At 41.3% G+C, this 18,519-nt stretch overlaps 1 protein-coding gene across 2 annotated transcripts in view; it reads left to right on the top strand.

Moving 5' to 3' along the window:
* The first annotated feature begins 3,879 nt into the window (after positions 1-3,879).
* Positions 3,880-18,519, top strand: part of C11H9orf153 (chromosome 11 C9orf153 homolog) — a 31,809-nt gene continuing 17,169 nt past the window's right edge. For both annotated transcript variants that reach the window (XM_055091999.1, XM_055092000.1), the window contains exons 1-2: positions 3,880-4,120; positions 6,449-6,498. The gene's annotated coding sequence lies outside the window, so the exon portion shown is untranslated. The remainder of the gene's footprint in view (positions 4,121-6,448; positions 6,499-18,519) is intronic.

The following is an 18,519-nucleotide window of genomic DNA, read 5'->3' as shown; positions in this document are numbered from 1 at the left end:
TCTGCTCTTCGCTCCTTTTTCGTTCTTCTTTGTAAGCACCCTCATGACTCCCTCCTCTTGCAGGGTTCCATTATTATACATTATGTTTCTGTAGCCCGTACAGACTTTTGCTGTATAACATCAGATTCATATTTAAGAACGTACTAATGGCTGGGCACGGTGGCTCACGCCTGTAATCACGCCCAGCACTTTGGGAGGCCGAGGCGGGTGGATCACGAGGTCAGGAGGTCAACACCATCCTGGCTAACACGGTGAAACCCCGTCTCTACTAAAAATACAAAAAAAAAAAAAAAAAAAAAAAAAAAAAAAAAATTAGCCGGGCGTGGTGGCGGGCGCCAGTAGTCCCAGCTACTTGGGAGGCTGAGGCAGGAGAATGGCGTGAACCCGGGAGGCGGAGCTTGCAGTGAGCCAAGATAGCGCCACTGCAGTCCAGCCTGGGCGAAAGAGCGAGACTCCGTCTCAAAGAAAAAAAAAAAAAGAACCTACTAAGTCCTTCCAGAATGGTGTTCCAGATCCACCTCAAATACCACGTTTCTGTCAAACAGCAGCTTCTCCACCTGAACTATTCTTTCTTTAGTATCATGATTCCCCAGCCCTGACACTCATGAGAATCACTTGAGGAAATTTAAAATTCTGAGACTGGGCTGGGTGCAGTGGTTCAGGCCTGTAATCCCAGCAGCACCTTTGGGAGGCCGAGACGACAGGATCACCTGAGGTCAAGAGTTTGAGACCAGCCTGGCCAGCGTGGTGAAACCCCATCTCTACTAAAAATACAAAATTAAGCCTGGCATGGTGGTGCACGCCTGTAATCCCAGCCACTAGGAAGGCTGAGGCAGGAGAATCACTTGAATCCAGGAGGCAGAGGTTGCAGTGGGCCAAGATTGTACCACAGCACTCCAGCCTGGGCAGCAGAGGAAGAAAGAGACTCTGTCTCATAAAATAAAAATATAAAAATAAAAATAAAATTATGAGTCTGACTTTCAGAAATGTTGATGTAATTGATCTGGGGTACCTAGACATTGAGATTTTAAAAATATTTCAGGTGCCCCTAAGGTTCAGGCAATCTGAAAGTTAGGAAGCACAAGAATGAATTTTAGTATCAGGGTATTCAAAGGTGGTTTCATATTAGAATCACCAGGAGAGCAATTTTTAAATACTATTGTAGACCCAAACCCATTTCAACTGAATAAGAATCTCTGAGGTTGGATTTCAGGAATTCGTATTTTTTTAAAGTTCCCCAGGTGATGCTTATGTGTAGGCAAGGTTGAAAACCATTGCTTTAGTAGTTTCATCTCAATGAATGGCACTGTTTGGTTTTTTGTTTGTTTGTTTGTTTGTTTTTTTTTGAGACGGAGTCTCGCTCTGTCGCCCAGGCTGGAGTGCAGTGGCGCGATCTCGGCTCACTGCAAGCTCCGCCTCCCGGGTTCACGCCATTCTCCTGCCTCAGCCTTCCCGAGTATGGCACTGTTTTCCACACAATTGCTCATCCAGGACCGGGAGTCATGTTAAACCCAGACTTTATCCTCACCTTTCTCTTATTCCACACTCAAATAAAATCCACATCCTATGAGTCCTACATTTATAAAATATTCCTTTTAAACATCTTCTCTTGAATGTCTAATGGCCATTTCAAGTTTTAACATACATAAAATTAAGTTTTTGACATTTCTACCCAAAACAGGACTTGCAAAGTCCAAAATATCATTTTGACATTTTTTCCTAAAATAGTACTGCAAATAAAAAATCAGTATTGCCAATTTTTTGAAGCGAACTTATTTGAATAATATAGACTTTTTAAAAAGATCTTTGGATTTTGTTTTTCTTTGTTCCTTTAGGAAAGAGTATTAAATAATAATATTTAAGATTATAGTACTTTGAGTATGTTTAGATAGAATGATAGAACAAGAAATTTAAAGAACTTCTGTTGTTGGAAGAAAAAAACTTATAAAAAGATTTCATCTCTTTGTCATGAGTTAAAAACAAACATTTTAAATGTCAATAAATTTCCAAAGGAAATTTGGCTTATAGTAAAAAAAAGGAAGAAGTAGTAGTATATTGAGAGTTAGTCTCAGCTCCTTGAACTTGAGATGTTTCTGTCTATGCCTGTTTCTTGTCTTTTTAAAAATAATTTAAATTTAGAGCAATAATCTGTTATATTATCCTCTGTTTTTAATATTGATTCATATAATTTCTTAGTGTGCTGCTTCTTTTGTTCTTTCAAGAAAAATGAAACTACCCAGAGATGGATTTCCAATCTAAGTTTTCACTACCTTTTGTGCCCCTGAGAGCCAGTAAATCCAGTCTGTTTTGATAATATTTTAGCCATGACACAGGCCAGTCATGGCAAGGAAAAAAAAAATGAATTCATAAGAAAAAAATCTGTATATTTGTGAAAAAATCAGGATCTATCATATCCCAAGTTTATTTGGTGGCATTAACATATAATAGTCCATTTGCTTACTCCCCATAAATATGTAAAAAGGCAAAGAGAAAGTAAAAAATAAAATTATTCTTCCACTCACACAAGTGGCTGAATAGGCCTAATCAATATTAACTTCATTGTTCCCCCATAATTCTATATGTTTAGCTTTTAAACATCTATCTTTTAAATATGCTATTTTTATTAATTTGAAGTTAATCAACTAAAATAGGTTCATTCCTTTCACTTTACCAGTATTACAAGTGACTGTCTAGGAGCCTGAGTTCTAATGAGGCAGCCATTCCAAACATGTACAGACAAAGCAGTGGTTTCCCTGGCAACGAGAACCATGAAAAAGCTCTTAGAATAGTTATTCCCACCCTTACACACAACTCCTTCTCATTTCAGTAAAGCTTCCTGTCAGAACACATTCATCAATGTAATTTGCCAACAAAGTTTAAGACATTAAATCCCCCTCCCCACAAGAATGTAAAAATAAAAAAACAAAATAAAACCTACAATCAAAAATCAACAGTTATGCTGAAATTGTAGTTAGGTCATCAGGTAATGCTTCAAAGGAAGTAAAGGACATCATAAGACTCCTGAATACAGTTAACACCACTTTGAACCTGAGATTAATTTTCATTTGATTTTTATCAGAGGATACAGAAGGTAGATGCATCAGGAGGAGGGGCAGGTGCCTTTAATCATTACCTCTAGAATTATCACTTACAACCTCAAAGCAGTTTTTATTTAATTTAGTAAAAGTTTATAAAAATTTAAATTATTGTATGCATCAAATTAAGATTTAAGATGTCCTTCATAAACATTAACCTTTTGTTGGTGATGTTTACCAAGAAAGGTAAACTCTGAAAACATGATGTCATCGTTTCAATTGGTGGAATTAAGTAAAAGATTTTCAAATGAGGCACTTGAACCTATTTTCTATCTATGCATGCAGTAGAAAAAAGCACACAAAACAGGCAGCATTTTGTGTCATGCGGCATTTCAAACAAGAGGGAAAACACATCTGGAAATAAAAGGTGTTTAGTTGAAAGAATTGACCTTAAATAAAACAATTGCAACACTTGATTTGGGCTTCTTACTGGAAATCAAATTCTTTGAGCTTAAAATACACCTACTAAATGTAATACAAAACCAAAATAACACACTTTCAGCATTTCTCAAAATGTTAGCACCCAGCAAATGCAGAGTTTACAGTTCTAGTGATTTTCCCTGTTCTTTTCATGGAATGCATATCTAACCTGTTTTTCAGCCAGCATGCTACAGCAAAGGAAGATTCATGTTGTCCAGGGCTATTTCTTTAAAACAGTATGGAATTTACTTTTACCATAAATTAGGTTGTGCTTCAATGCTGAGAAAGGTCTATTTTGCCTTCATTTTGACCCATGACATACTTAGCCTTATAACAGCATAATGAGCATAATGAGGTCAAAACTAACACTGCAAAATAAAACACACACACCCACACAAACACACATTATTTCTCAAGGAAGATGAAAAAAAAAAAAGGTCACATTGATTTTTTTTTTTTTTAAGTGGGACATTCTCACTACTTTTTTCACCTGAAGATTGAAAAGGAAACTCATTTCAGTTTGTAACACTGCACTGACTGTTCTAGACACAAAATGAATCAAGTCTCCTGTTGGATTATGTGGTTAGCATTTCTTCTCTTCTCTGGTGAGATAATTCGTTACTTACAGCTGTGTTATAAAAACTCAAACATTGTCTTTTGCAGAATGGATTTGAAAAGTGGGCCCTCATTCTATTTTTGTTAGAAAATAATAAAATCACAAATTTTATCATGTATCAAAAATGAAAAGTGAAATATAAATGTGAAAGGTCTGATATTTACTTAATGAATATTTACCAAATACTTAGCATTTGCACAGTAAGTACAAGCCTCAGGGAAAAAAATGTAGCCGTGTTTAAATCTCAACTTTATTTCTTCCCCTTGCTTTATTTTTTGAAAAATAAGAAATATTCACATTAAAGAAAAAAGAGAACATATTTAAAAATATTTTCATCTATATTCTAGTCTAACCAGAGTATCTATAATTTATATTAGTTACCAAATGTATTAGACAAATTAAAACACAAGAGTTTTTATTATTATAATGCTTTTTTAAAATACGGACATTCACAATTTTATGCTTACAAGAGAATATATAATTCAAGTACTCCCATGAAATAAAGTACCAGTTCTCTACAATCAAACCTACAGTGCAAAATGTCAGCTGAAAATTACTTATAAAACTTTCAATTAAACTTTTACTAGTTTAGGTATTCTCTTCATAGTTGAGAAATATAATGCAAATAGAAGTTGAGTATGCCTCCCTGCCTCCAACTAGGACATAAAGTTGATCTTCCATGTCATGTTTCTTAAAAGTAACTCTAAAATAAGTTTCTTTCAAACCTTCTAAATTATTCTCTTTCCCTAATGGCTTGTTGTATTCTTCCCCAGCAGAAATGACTAAAATAGCCCTATTGCACTTAATCTAATTAGGGATTTTTGGAGAAATGGTGGTTACATAGTTCTCATTAACTGACTAAAAAACTGTACCATCTCCAGAGGTATAGATATTAAAAAGCGGGGGAGGGGGATGATTCCTTTTAAAGCTCCAGAAATGAATGTAAGTGTTCATATTCTGGTACATTAACAGTTCGTTCCAGTACATTGATATTTTATGTGGAAGCCCTACTCTGCAATTAATATGCCTGATGCAAATTGAAAAACCCATAATCCATCCTTCTCTGTTGGAATGTAAGAGTATATTATTATTGAGAAGCTACAGGATACCAGAACCATTTTTTAAACTTGACTGCTCATTACCTTAAATCTGCGTATAAAACAGTTTTGCATTCAGATGAGGTAATACATACCGGAATATATTGTGACACATATTTTAAAAAGTGCTCCAAATAAAAATGACCTGTGGGCTTCCTTTGTAGAAGAAATTTATGCAGTTCCAGGCATTAGGGATTAATGATAGCTAAGAGCAAAAGAGAAGGAATGAGCATTAAAACATTGTGCCTAACTTTCCTGACTACCCCAAGGCTAAAAGACAAAGTGAATTGTCAAATCTCCTTAAAGGTAAGGACTATGAATTTATATTAAGTAAATATGATATTTGGGGATTGCATCTGGTTCTGTCACATTAGTATTCAGAATATTTCTTATAGCTTTAAAGGAGAAAAGACAACCTTAATGGAGGTATGAGAGAAGAAAGATTTTAAAAATCCTTTGTTTCTAACAGCTTAGAGAGCCTCTTTCCTTTGTCTTGTTTCCAAAATTATGCATACAATTCTTCACAGGACATAAAATGCTATTGTCTGCTATGACTGACAAAATCCAAGATTTTAATGAAAGTTATACTGTAACTATTTTAAAGGGAAGGGGAATCACACATCCCTAAGAGATTCAAATGTAATATATTCTCAAAAATGGAAAGATCCCAGGGATACAGATTTCTTTCTTTCACGGATTTCTCCTAAGCCTGTTCAATTCATTTGATCATCACCGCCTGTGATCTGGGTTTTATTAACATTTTAGCATTTGATTGGACCCTTCTTACCTCTCTGTCTATCCATCACTTAAGACATTTAGTGCTGCCTACTGGCAGTTATCTGTGTAATTGTTTTATTTCACTCACTAAGTGATAAGATCCTTGAGGCAAGACGCTATGCGATATGGCCTGTATCTTCCACAATAAGTAATCACATTGATTCAAAAGATTCCCTCACAATACATTTTTATTGCAAAAATGATTTTGTATTTATCCATTTTGGAAAAGAAATTTTATCTCTTGAGCCCCTAAAAATGGAATTGTACACATTAAGACCCTTACACATATCACATAATAATCTTCAGGGTCAAACATTATAGTTTTCACCTGCTGCTATTCCTTTGCAGTAGACTAGAATAGAGAATTATATAAAACTTCTATGACTGTCAAAAAAATGATATATTTTTTGAAATCATGTAAAATCAACCTCTTTATTTTACAGATATAGAAATTTAGATCTGTAAGAACCATCAGTGTGGTGAAGGTCACATGGTAAGTTAATTACAGAATCAAATTTTTCCCTTTCATTTCAATCTGTTTTTAAGTTTTACGTGATTCCACTTTCAGGAAAAAGCAATTAAAATACAGACTGGCTTTGGTAAGAGTGATATATATTTTTATGTTTCAGACCAGCATGTTGTTTCATGCTGATGTTAAAAGATAATGGTTGATATCAGATAAATACCCACACATACACACAAACACAAACTAACTTGGGGTCCAATAAAATAAGACTGGGTGGTTCACATATTTTTCCATTAGTGCAAATATTTTAAAGAGATAATTTTCTTTGATAAAAATCTGTGTTCTTAAAACTGATTAACACATAGTCCTTACTAGAAACTCTTTACAAAAAAAAAAAAACATAAAAACAAAAATGAGAGTGCAAAAATTGAGAGAGTAAGTCAAAGGAGAAAGAGAAGTTCTCCCATAACTGAAATTCATTGTACCTGTACATTAATCAAAGAACAAAATTGACTGTCATGTGATTTGACTCATGCTAAAATGTCCCTCACAATGAAAATAATCTCTTTTATTGGCCCCTCACAGTGTTTAAAATTTTTCACCATTTAAAAAAAAATTGACTTAAAATACTTCATCTTCTGACATTTTTGTTCACAAAAATAGTAAAAGTAAAGGAAAAAGGTAGATAATATACCAACTCTGCAGGGTATTGCAGGAAGTTCAGAGAGGGAAAGAAAGAGGAACTATAAATAGTTATCATAAATTACAGCTAAATATTTTAGTTTAGCATAAAGAGGGTATGATGAATGTAAACAACATCACATATAGTTCAAAGTAGACTTGTGGAATTACTTTTCCATGACAATGTTTAAGAATTGTACAGCTTTGCTGTTATCTAGTGATGTGTCCCCACCCAAATCTCACCATGAATTCCCATGTGTTGTCAGAGGGACCTGGTGGGAGGTAATTAAATCATGGGAGCAGGTCTTTCCCATGCTGTTCTCATGATAGTAAGTTTCATGTGATCTGATAATTTTATAAAGGGAAGTTTCCCTGCACAAGCTCTCTTCTCTTGTCTGCTGCCATGTGAGACATGCCTCTCGCCTTCTGCAATGATTGTGAGGCCTCCCCAGCCACATGGAACTGTAAGATCATTAAACCTCTTTCTTTTGTAAATTGCCCAGTCTTGGGTATGTCTTTATCAGCAGTATAAAAACAGACTAATACAGTAAATTGGTACCAGGAGTGGGGTGGGACTCTGCTCTAAAGATAACTGAAAATGTGGAAGCAACTTTGGAACTGGATAACAGGCAGAGGTTGGAACAGTCTGCAGGGCTCAGAAAACAACAGAAAAATGTGGGAAAGTCTGGAACTCCCTAGAGACTTGTTCTATGGCTTGACCAAAATGCTGATAGTGATATGGACAATGCAATCCAGTCTGAGGTGGTCTCAGATGGACATGAGGAACTTGTTGGAAACTGGAACAAAGGTGACTCTTGTTATGTTTTAGCAAAGAGACTTGTGGCATTTTGCCCCTGCCCTAGAGATTTGTCGAACTTTGAACTTGAGAGAGATGATTTACGGTATCTGGCAAAAGAAATGTCTAAGCAGCAAAGGATTCAAGAGGTGACTTTTTAGCCGGACATGGTAGTGTGCGCCTGTAGTCTCAGCTACTCAGGAGGCTGAGACAGGAGAATTGCTTGAACCCAGGAGGGGGAGGTTGCAGTGAGCTGAGATCATACCCCACTGCACTCCAGCCTGGGTGACAGAGTGAGACTCCCAAAAAAAAAAAAAAGATGTGACTTGTGTGGTGTTAAAAGCATTCAGTTTTAAAAGGAAAACAGATCATAAAAGTCTAGAAAATTTGCAGCCTGACAATGTGATAGAAAAGAAAATCCCATTTTCTGCGGAGAAATTCAAGCTGGCTGCAGAAATTTGCATAAGTAGCAAGGAGCTGAAAGTTAGTCACCAAGACAATGGGGAAAATGTCTACAGGGCATGTCAGAGACCTTTGTGGCAGTCCTTCTCCTCACAGGCTGGGAGGTTTTAGAGGAAAAAATGGTTTCATGAGGCAGGCTCAGGTTCCCTCTATGTGCAGTCTAGGGACCTGGTGCCCTGCATCCCAGCTGCTCTAGCCATGACTAAAAGGGGCCAAGGTACAGCTCAGGCTGTGGCTTCCAAGGGTGCTAGCCCCAAGCCTTGGCAGGTTTTACATGTTGAGCCTGAGGGTACACAGAAGTCACGAATTGATTTGGCAACCTCTGCCTAGATTTCAGAGAACGTATGGAAGCACCTGGATGTTCAGGCAGAAGTTTGCTGCAGGGGCAGGGTGCTCATGGAGAACCCCTGCTAGGATATTGTGAAATGGAAATGTGGGGTGGGCACCCCCACACAGAGTCCCCACTGGGGCACTAGTGGAGATGTGAAAAGAATGCCATCGTCCTTCAGACCCCAGAATGGTAGCTGTACCAACAGCTTGCACTGTGCACCTGGAAAAGCTGCAGACACTCAATGCCAGCCCATGAAAGCAGCTGGGAGGGAGGCTGTGTCCTGCAAAGACAGAGGTGCAGAGCTGTTCAAGACCATGGGAACCTCCTCTTGGATCAGTGTGACCCAAATATGAGACATGGGGTCAAAAGAGATCATTTTGGACCTTTAATATTTGACTGCCCTGCTGGATTTCAGAATTTCATGGGGCCTTTGTTTTAGCCATTGTTTTTTCCATTTGCAACAGCTGTACTTACCCAATGCCCGTACCCCCATTGTATGTAGGAAGTAACTAATTTTCTTCTTATTTTACTGACTCATAGGTGGAAGGGACTTGCCTTGTCTCTGATAAAACTTTGGACTGTGAACTTTTGAGTTAATGCTGAAATGAGTTAACACTTTGGAGGACTGTTTAAAAGGCGTGATTGGTTTTGAAGTGTGTGGACATAAGATGTGGGAGGGGCCAGGGTGAAATGATAAGGTTTGGCTGTGTCCCCACCCAAATCTCATCTTGAATTGCCATGTGTTGTTTGAGGGACCCAGTGGGAGGTACTGAATCATGGGGGCAGGTCTTTCCCATGCTGCTCTGGTGACAGTGAATAAGTCTCATGAGACCTGATGGTTTTATAAAGGGGACTTTCCCTGAACAAGCTCTCTTCTCTTATTTGCTGCCATGTGAGATTTGCCTTTAACCTTCCAACACAATTGTGAGGCATCCCCAGCCACCTGGAACTGTAAGTCCATTAAACCTGCTTCCTTTGTAAATTGCCTAGTCTTGGGTATATTTTTTCAGCAGCGTGAAAACAGACTAATACAGCTAGGGTGGTTAAGATAGAGATATGGGCAAGATAGAAATCCTTAACAACAAATACATACATTAAATTGTTCCTTCCATCTAGGATGGTTCTTTTAACCTACAGGTAATCACTTTGTGTGTTTCATTAAGGTATTTTCAAAATCTCTTTGAACAGCATAACTTTTAAAAGCAAGTACTAATACTTTATAAAAGTATTTCATAAAGTAGTTTACAGTAACTGAGGTTGATTTGTGCCATTAAGGAAAAAACTTTTACCTTTTTATTACTAAAAATGTATGTAAATCTCACTGGCACTGAATGCATTTTTCAAACAAATAAAGAGGCTTGAAATGGTGAACAGCTATTCTTTTCTGCCTACTAGGGATGAGAAAGTACAGGCTGTTTTCAAATTAAAACCGGAAGCATATACAATGAGAAATTACGTGGACTGTTGTGACTATTAGGGTTGTTAGATCATGTGCTGTGTTACTGTGGGATGTTTGGGAGGGTCCTTTGAATATATTTTATTATCAAAAATTTTATTTTTCTGATGTATATAATCAGAAGCTCTTGAAGTAGACAACTATATAAATATTAAATGCTCACTTCCAACATAATATTCATTTGATTAATAAAACTGGAGACAATTTATCTTAGTTGGTGGATTATACTATACTCATCCTTGGTAGATTATGCCATAAAACTGAAGTATTTCCACCTCAGGAAATATTCCCACCAGTTAAGTTGATGTGCATTGCCAGAGTATAGTTACTTTGTTGAATTTCCACATGTAAACTCTTTTATTGAATTAGATATGTAGAAAAGTCATTGTTCTATGCTTCATCACCAGTTACCAGTGGCATTTGTTCTTCTCTATATAAACTTAACATAGAAAAATTATAACCTACCTATCTGTATATTCTATACAATATAACTGCTAATTTTATCATCGGTGAGATGGTACAAAGAATTCAACTGTCAAATTAGACTCATATGAAATAGAAATGTTTAATCATTTTTAGGATATAAAAGTCTAGCATCTAGAGGCTCAGGGAGAACTAAGGTGAGAGGTTGAGTATTCACTGGATCTCTTCCTACTACAATAAATAAGTTCTGGCACATTACTTACACAAAAGATAAAAAGTATCAGTAATAAACACTTCCATTTTATAATCAAATAGGCACAAAGGATGCATAATATTTTCCAGGAAGCGATGCCCCATATATCCATAGATTCTAGGGTTGTTTTTTTTTTTTTAACACAGGAGATGCTAAACAACCAAGTACATGCTGCTAAAAACACCTTGCAGATAAAAACCCTCCCACTAGCTAACGTAACTAGCTTGTTTGCAAAAAGTCTGCTTTTAGCATGTTTACAAATGTATTAGTCTGCTAGGGCTATTATAACAAAGTATCATCAACCAGGTGGCTTAAGAGTGGGAATTTATTTTCTCACAGTTCTGGAGGCTAGAAGTCTAAGATCAAGGTGTCAACAGGTTTGGTTCCTCCTGCGGCCTCTCTCCTTTGCTTGCACATGGCTGCCTCCTTACTGTGTTCTCACATTGCCTTTTCTTGATGCAAGCACTTCACTGGTGTCTTTTCCTCTTCTTAAAAGGACACCAGTCCTATTGGACTAGGGTCCCATTCATATGACCTTAATTAACCTTAATTACCTGTTTAAAGGCCATATCTCCAAATGCAGTCACTTTGCGGGTTAGAGACTCAACATATAGGTTATAGGGGAACTTGATTTATTTCATAACAACAGGGATATGACTTTTATTTCCTTGTCCTCTATATAAAGGAAGAGCCTAGATAGCAGATCTGCTTCCCATCCTTTTCTTTCTCAACGAAGAAGGATTTATATTTTCCAAAAACAAAAAAAAAAAACAAAAAACTCTTGAATTTTATCTCACGAGAGCAAATAAATTCAATCATTCAGCCCCTAAATGCCTCAAAATTCTGTAGAATAGAGCAGCTTCAAAAGAACAAGTGGGAAGTAATGAGGAAGAGTAAGAGACAAAGCTTCACAAAGGCTGTGTTAAAGAAGAACTCTTACTCCTAGTGAATTCTGAGATGATATCACAGACTCAATTTATATGCAAACCTGAATTTAAGTGTACTAAAAATATAAAATTCACTTTGGAGCTAATGAAGTAACTTTTCGTCCAAAAAAAAATATTACTTTAGGTATTTCTCCTGTAGTAAAAGTATTTACCGTTTTTTTTTTTTTTTTTTTTTTTTTTTTTTTTTTTTTCTAGTGGTAAGTAGTTTATTTTTAAAAATTAGTTAAAGCCAGACATCATAAAAAATGATATATATTTACTTTAAACCTTGAGTTTCAACTTAAAATAGCTAAATGCACATGAATACAGGTCAATCTTTTGATGTAAGGCTGGGCCTTTTGGGTTTGCTGATTAGAATCCAAGATGGTTTCCTTCCACAAGCCATGCCAGCAATGCATAGTCAATGATTTCCTCAAAATGAAACCAGAGCTTAAAGACTCTTTTTTTTTTTTTTTTTTTTTTAAAGTAGTCTTTTTTTTTTTTTTTTTTTTTTTCTTTTTTATTGATCATTCTTGGGTGTTTCTCGCAGAGGGGGATTTGGCAGGGTCACAGGACAATAGTGGAGGGAAGGTCAGCAGATAAACAAGTGAACAAAGTTCTCTGGTTTTCCTAGGCAGAGGACCCTGCGGCCTTCCGCAGTGTTTGTGTCCCTGGGTACTTGAGATTAAGGAGTGGTGATGACTCTTAACGAACATGCTGCCTTCAAGCATCTGTTTAACAAAGCACATCTTGCACCGCCCTTAATCCATTCAACCCTGAGTGGATACAGCACATGTTTCAGAGAGCACAGGGTTGGGGGTAAGGTCACAGATCAACAGGATCCCAAGGCAGAAGAATTTTTCTTAGTACAGAACAAAATGAAAAGTCTCCCATGTCTACCTCTTTCTACACAGACACAGCAACCATCCGATTTCTCAATCTTTTCCCCACCTTTCCCCCCTTTCTATTCCACAAAACCGCCATTGTCTTCATGGCCCGTTCTCAATGAGCTGTTGAGTACACCTCCCAGATGGGGTGGTGGCCGGGCAGAGGAGCTCCTCACTTCCCAGTAGGGGCGGCCGGGCAGAAGCGCTCCTCACCTCCCGGACGGGGCGGCTGGCCGGGCGGGGGGCTGACCCCCCCCACCTCCCTCCCGGACAGGGCGGCTGGCCGGGCGGGGGGCTGACCCGCCACCTCCCTCCCGGACAGGGCGGCTGGCCGGGCAGAGGGGCTCCTCACTTCCCAGTAGGGGCGGCCGGGCAGAGGTGCCCCTCACTTCCCCGACGGGGCGGCTGGCCGGGCGGGGGGCTGATCCCCCCACCTCCCTCCCGGACGGGGCGGCTGGCCGGGCGGGGGGCTGACCCCCCCACCTCCCTCCCGGACAGGGCGGCTGGCCGGGCGGGGGGCTGACCCCCCACCTCCCTCCCGGACAGGGCGGCTGGCCGGGCAGAGGGGCTCCTCACTTCCCAGTAGGGGCGGCCGGGCAGAGGTGCCCCTCACTTCCCCGACGGGGCGGCTGGCCGGGCGGGGGGCTGATCCCCCCACCTCCCTCCCGGACGGGGCGGCTGGCCGGGCGGGGGGCTGACCCCCCCACCTCCCTCCCGGACGGGGCGGCTGGCCGGGCGGGGGGCTGACCCCCCCACCTCCCTCCCGGACGGGGCGGCTGGCCGGGCGGGGGGCTGACCCCCCCACCTCCCTCCCGGACGGGGCGGCTGGCCGGGCGGGGGGCTGACCCCCCCACCTCCCTCCCGGACGGGGCGGCTGGCCGGGCGGGGGGCTGACCCCCCACCTCCCTCCCGGACGGGGCGGCTGGCCGGGCGGGGGGCTGACCCCCCCACCTCCCTCCCGGACGGGGCGGCTGGCCGGGCGGGGGGCTGACCCCCCCACCTCCCTCCCGGACGGGGCGGCTGGCCAGGCAGAGGGGCTCCTCACTTCCCAGAAGGGGCGGCCGGGCAGAGGCGCCCCTCACCTCCCGGATGGGGCGGCTGGCCAGGCGGGGGGCTAACCCCCCCACCTCCCTCCCAGACAGAGCGGCTGGCCGGGCAGAGGGGCTCCTCACTTCCCAGTAGGGGCGGCCGGGCAGAGGCGCCCCCCCCACCTCCTGGACAGGGCGGCTGGCCGGGCAGGGGGCTGATCCCCCCACCTCCCTCCCGGACGGGGCGGCTGGCCAGGCGGGGGGCTGATCCCCCCACCTCCCTCCCGGACGGGGCGGCTGGCCGGGCGGGGGGCTGACCCCCCCACCTCCCTCCCGGACGGGGCGGCTGGCCAGGCAGAGGGGCTCCTCACTTCCCAGAAGGGGCGGCCGGGCAGAGGCGCCCCTCACCTCCCGGATGGGGCGGCTGGCCAGGCGGGGGGCTAACCCCCCCACCTCCCTCCCAGACAGAGCGGCTGGCCGGGCAGAGGGGCTCCTCACTTCCCAGTAGGGGCGGCCGGGCAGAGGCACCCCTCGCCTCCCGGACGGGGCGGCTGGCCAGGCGGGGGGCTGACCCCCCCACCTCCCTCCCGGACGAGGCGGCTGGCCGGGCAGAGGGGCTCCTCACTTCCCGGTAGGGGCAGCCGGGCAGAGGTGCCCCTCACCTCCCGGACGGGGCGGCTGGCCAGGCGGGGGGCTGACCCCCCCACCTCCCTCCCAGATGAGGAGGGAGGACGCTCCTCACTTCTCAGACGGGGTGGCTGCCGGGCGGAGGGGCTCCTCACTTCTCAGACGGGGCGGTTGCCAGGCAGAGGGTCTCCTCACTTCTCAGACAGGGCGGCCGGGCAGAGACACTCCTCACATCCCGGACGGGGCGGCAGGGCAGAGGTGCTCCCCACATCTCAGACGATGGGCGGCCGGGCAGAGATGCTCCTCACTTCCCAGATGTGATGGCGGCCGGGAAGAGGCGCTCCTCACTTCCTAGATGGGATGGCGGCCGGGCAGAGACGCTCCTCACTTTCCAGACTGGGCAGCCAGGCAGAGGGGCTCCTCACATCCCAGACGATGGGCAGTCAGGCGGAGACGCTCCTCACTTCCCAGACGGGGTGGCTGCCAGGCAGAGGCTGCAATCTCGGCACTTAGGGAGGCCAAGGCAGGCGGCTGGGAGGTGGTTGTAGCGAGCCGAGATCACGCCACTGCACTCCAGCCTGGGCGCCATTGAGCACTGAGTTAACGAGACTCCGTCTGCAATCCCGGCACCTCGGGAGGCCGAGGCTGGCGGATCACTCGCGGTTAGGAGCTGGAGACCAGCCCAGCTGACACATCGAAACCCCGTCTCCACCAAAAAAATTCGAAAACCAGTCAGGCGTGGCGGCGCACGCCTGCAATCGCAGGCACTCGGCAGGCTGAGGCAGGAGAATCGGGCAGGGAGGTTGCAGTGAACTGAGATGGCGGCAGTACCGTCCAGCTTCGGCTCGGCATCAGAGGGAGACCGTGGAAAGAGGGGAGAGGGGAGAGGGGAGAGGGGAGAGGGGAGACGGGGGAGGGGGGAGGGGAGAGGGGAGAGGGGAGAGGGGAGAGGGGAGAGGGAGCTCTCAGTATTTACTGTTTTATTCATAGCTTTGGATTGAGCAAATATATCTTAAGATATATGTGTCATAATATAGACTATAACATAAAATGTGGGTGAACACAGTAACTCACTTTTACATCATAATCAAGTCATTAGCTTCTCATTTCCACAATTAAAAGAAATATGTCTTATGAGCTATTCAAAATCTTAGGTTAGAGAAAGTTACCAAGTAATCAGCTGCCATTCTGGACACACAGAAATTAGAGTACCAAAACCAGTTCACACATAGATACATTCTTTGAGAGACAGAATAGTGGATTAACCACAAATATAAAGTAGAGAATGCAGAGAATGCCCCTGATGGAATTCTCAAGAAAACAATTTCTAGTGCACACAGTTGGCTGCCTAACCCTCTTACATTTTCCTTATCTTTCTTTTTTTTTAACAGAATCCATATTTTATTCAGATATCCATCCTATCTGTAAATAGTCCCTGTGTTTAGGGAGAGATCAGCTTTATCCATAGAAGGGACATCTGAATAAAATAAACAGAACTCCCCAGTTCCAGAGTTGGGCCTCAGTTACTCTTAGACAATGTGGGTAATTATTTTCCCATTGCTCCTGGTTGTTTCAAAAAATCAGACATACATCAATCAGTACCTGTGTTTGTAAATTGTTATCTGGGAATAAGCAGACAGTGCAAATAGTTTCTATTATAATATAAAGAAGGAAAGACTTCTATTCATAAAAGGGGAAAACTCTTTCCCTTGTATTCACTGGATTTGAATGAGAAATCCTGTACTGCTCATTGCTCTTACCAGCCATTGCATACTACAAGGGGAAGCAGAAGTAGGATGAAGCTAATAGGTGAACTGCAGGGTGGAGAGGCAGAAAGAATGTGCTTCCTTGCTGAGATCTCTGAACCATAAATCAAGCAGAGCTGAAAACTTTTCTACCTATCTACTTCTTAATATATAATATACAATCTCTTCATTGTTTAGGTGGGCTTTATTTGCAGGGTATAAGCTGTAATAAAAGAAGGGCCAAAGATGTAAATAAATGTGACTGATAGAGGACAGCATAAAAGAAAAAATAAGTTTTTTTTTTAAAGCAGGACTGTGAGAATTTTAATAGAGTCTAGATTGGTGAATAAAAAAGAATAGAATATCCCAAAAAGTGTATGTTAATGCTCAAACCAGTAAAGAAATATGAGTTACCACTTTGTGGAAAAATAACATGGGTAGATTCATATGCCCCTACTGCGTGTAAGATTATTTTTAAAGAGATTAAAGCATTAAATGTAGAAAATAAAACCACAAAGACTCTAGAAGTAAACATAGGACATTTCCTTTATAACCTTTAAGTGGTTAAGGTATAAGTAATTATAACTAAAAGTCTAGAAGCTAAAAGATTAAAAAATGGGTATATGTGAATACAGTAACAATAACTTCATGAAAAAATATTGTAAACATTCACTTCTCAGTCTTTTGGCTAAGATCAAGTGAAATATTGTAAACAAATTGAAACTACAAGTAATCAATTAAAGAATAATATTTACTTTTCATATAGTATAATTTCTTTACTATATGAAGTGTTTCTAGAAATTTATAAGCAAAAGACTCAAACTCAAAATAAATATAGGCAAGTATATAAACAATTGATAGAAAGTAAATGCAGGCCGTCGCGGTGGCTCACGCCTGTAATCCCAGCACTTTGGGAGGCTGAGGCGGTTGGATCACGAGGTCAGGAGATCGAGACCATCCTGGCTAAAGCGGTGAAACCCCGTCTCTACTAAAAAAAATTAACCGGGTTTTGTGGCGGGTGCCTGTAGTCCCAGCTACTCGGGAGGCTGAGGCAGGAGAATGGCGTGAACCCGGGAGGTGGAGCTTGCAGTGAGCCCAGAATGGCGTGAACCCAGAAGGTGGAGCTTGAAGTGAGCCGAGATTGTGCCACTGCACTCCAGCCTGGGCAACAGAGTGAGACTCCATCTCAAAAAAATAAATAAATAAAATAAAAATAAAAAATTAAGTAAATGCAAATGACTTTTAAGTATATAAAAGTGTATTCAAGTTCAACCATAATAAAACTACAAATAAAACTCTATCAATATTCTTTCACCTATTAGAATAGCATATTTAATAACACAAACTTCAGCAAACATATAGAGAAGTAGGTACTACCATTCATGCATCCACATGATTGGAGTATAAATTAGTACATATTTATCAAATAAAAAATGCATGTGTGCATGTCCAATCAATTATACTCTAGGCAGATTATCCTAAATAACTGCTTACATATAAAATGACATATATGACTATATTCATTGCAGAAAAATATATAAGAACAAGATTCTGAAAACAACAAAGTTTTTAATATAGTACGACTTAATGATGACACATCCCTTTGATGTTCTGCAACAGTAAAAATACTGAAAATTTTCTATATGTATTAACGTGGAAAGTTTTTCAAGATAAATTGCTAACGAATAAAGCAATGTGCCAAAAGGATACGTGTTATGCTGTCCAAATAAAGGAAATCAATAATGTATTTTGTTATTTCTTATATATACATAAAATACTTAAGACACCAAGAAGCTGTTGTTAAGAGGTAAGAACTGGGCAGACGATAGAAAAGGATAGAATGTGGAATTTTCCAATTCTGTATCATGTAAATGCATCACCTGTTCAAAAAATAAAATAATGTTCACAGTTCCCTACATTTTCTGAGAAATATCCAACTCTTTAGCCAGTAATTTATAGCCTTTCAAAATTGTTCCGGTAATATTTCATTTTTCTTGCTCATGCTAAACCACCTTCTCATCAAACTATTCAGTACCTTAAATTCTACTAAAATTTCTTTGTGGCATCACACACATACCCATTTCGATACACTCTTTTTCTATTATCACCTGTAGAAACCTACATAACTTCACAGCACATCTCAGATGCCAGCTCTTTCAAGATCTTCTCTGATAAACCCAAGGAGAAATAATTTTTCCCTCATCAAAATCCTTAGTGCACTTGGGATTACATCACATATTCTTCTTATAGGAGTGGTCTTTCTATTAGCATTGAAGGTCCTTAAGAGCAAGATTGCTTTTTAAACATCTGTATTTCTTAAAGTATTCTGTGCAAAATACTATGCTAAACCCTGTATTTACTCAAACATTTTAGCTTAATGAATTAAAATATGACTCAAAATGGAATGGTCAGTTGTTCCATCTTAATATATTA

Source organism: Pan paniscus, chromosome 11 (assembly GCF_029289425.2).
Source record: "Pan paniscus chromosome 11, NHGRI_mPanPan1-v2.0_pri, whole genome shotgun sequence".
In the NCBI taxonomy this organism is placed as follows: Eukaryota; Metazoa; Chordata; class Mammalia; order Primates; family Hominidae; genus Pan; species Pan paniscus.
Note: the sequence above shows the minus strand (reverse complement) of the source record. Positions and strands in the feature narration are given on the sequence as shown.